The 2256-nt window shown below is 36.3% G+C and overlaps 1 long non-coding RNA gene across 1 annotated transcript in view; it reads right to left on the reverse strand.

Annotated features, from left to right (window-relative positions):
- Positions 1-1647, reverse strand: part of LOC118477960 — a 2629-nt gene extending 982 nt beyond the window's left edge. Inside the window, exon 1 of the long non-coding RNA XR_004858714.1 lies at positions 280-1647. This is a non-coding gene — a long non-coding RNA (uncharacterized LOC118477960). The remainder of the gene's footprint in view (positions 1-279) is intronic.
- Positions 1648-2256: the final 609 nt, after the last annotated feature.

The following is a 2256-nucleotide window of genomic DNA, read 5'->3' on the forward strand; positions in this document are numbered from 1 at the left end:
CCCCATTTTTTTGTACTAGGCTCCATTCCCTGAGAACAATACAGCACTACATAAGCCTCACTCCCGATCGCTCCTCAGGAAGCCTACGTACCAAAACATCGAGCTGCTTAAATAAATGAATTTGTTATTTATACTTTATACTATCATGACTCTCCCTACCTACTCTGCTTTTAAACAATGGTGATGATGATGATGACGATGATGATGATGATGATGATGATGATGATGATGATGATGATGATGATGATGATAATGATGATGATGATGATGGACTCATACCATTTTGATCATCTCTTCGTTGTCTCCAACCAGTGAAGAAAGCAATGGCGTAATGACGGAGCCCGGACTGTAGGGAGACGAGAGAAGACCCGCTGGTTATGACAAACACTAACGACTTAGCCCATGATTTAACTAACGATGCTTTAACCAGTGATGATTTAACCAGTGATGATTTAACCCAGATGATTCAACTAGTCATGATTCTACCAGTGATGATTTAACCCTGATGATTTAACCATTGACAATTTGAACCATCGATGATCTAACCAAAGATGATTTAACCATTGATGAAACGACCAGTGATTTAATCAATAGTGATTTACCAATTGTGATTTAAGCGATGATTTAACCAAAGATAATTTTTAAAATATGAATTAACCAAAGATGATTTAACCAAAGATGGTCTAACCAGTGATTTAACCAATGATGATTTAAGCCTTAATAATTTAACCAATGTTGATTTAGATCTAACTAGTGATGATTTAACCAGCGTTGACTTAACCAATAATGATTCAACCAATGATGATTTAACCAGGGATGATTTAGCCAATGGTGATTTAGCTAAAGATGATTTAACAATTAGTGATTTTACCAAAGAGGATTTAACCAAAGATAATTTAACCATTGACGATTTGACCATTGCTGATCCAACCAAAGATGATTTAACCATTGACGATTTGAACCATGGATGATCTAACCAAATATGATTCAACCATTGATGAAACGACCAGTGATTTAATCAATAGTGTTTTACCAATTATGATTTAAGCGATGATTTAACCCAAGATAATTTGTAAAAGTATGATTTGACCAAAGATGATTTAACCAAAGATGGTTTAAGCAGTGATTTAAACATTGATGATTTAACATAAGATCATTTTTAAAGGGATGATTTAACCAAAGATGATTTAAGCAAAGCTGGTTCAACCTGTGATTTAACCAATGATGATTTAACTAGTGATGATTTAACCAAACATAATTTAACCATTGATGATTTAACCAAAGACGATTTAGCCAAAAAATGATTCAACCATTGAGGATTTAATCAAAGATGATAAAATCATTGATGATTTAATTATAATATATCATTTAAGCAATGACTAAACCGACGATTTAATTGACCATGAAACCAATGATTTCAATAAAGACTTAATCAAAAATACATAATTATACATTTAACTGTGCGTTTGTGTATAGGTAAATATGTAGGACTCCGAAGCGTGTCTGGACTTCTTAGCCTGTCCTCTCCTGGTTGCTCTCCGTAGCGCGGCTTTTTTTTTTTAAAATTAAATTTGCACACCCTTTTTTTAATGTTCCACGCGAACTCTTTCAATCGAGCATTCAAGTTGCACACCGAACCAGTAATTTACATCACTCTTTCATAAATGGCGTCTTAAAAGAGAAAAAAACCAACTTGTTGACACGATCAAGGAAAACCATATACATGTAACTGACCATCACGGACCAGAAACAATCTACGAGTCTTTGAGAAGATCGTACTACATATTTACCCTGCTGTAAGAGAAGCCGTGAAGTTGCTTACTTACTTGTCTTACTTGTCCACTGTGTTGGGGTCACTGCAGTCGGAACATGTCCATCTCTGCTCCCCCCCACCCCCCACCCCTCTTCAGGATCCATCCCAGAGTCTGCCTGCTTATAATCTCCATCATAAGCCGAAGACTCTCCCAATAAGATGTCCAGTTCACGCAACTTACCCCAATAGCCGATGACAGGAAAAGAAAATCCTAACTTTTGGAGGTTTTACATACATTTGCAATATTGCAAATGGTTATTCTCGCTTTCCTTTCAATTACGAACAGTGAATTAAGTAAAAACCAAAATGCACCCCAAGTGAGCGCGCACAAAAAAGTGTGCTAAACAAAGGACACGCTACAGGGCGCAACTCGGAAATGGTCACGCTACGGAGTCCGGACACGTCTCGGAGTCTTACAGAACATATCTTACATTATATATATA

The sequence above is a fragment of the Aplysia californica genome, unplaced genomic scaffold, assembly GCF_000002075.1.
Source record: "Aplysia californica isolate F4 #8 unplaced genomic scaffold, AplCal3.0 scaffold00315, whole genome shotgun sequence".
NCBI classification, from domain to species: Eukaryota; Metazoa; Mollusca; class Gastropoda; order Aplysiida; family Aplysiidae; genus Aplysia; species Aplysia californica.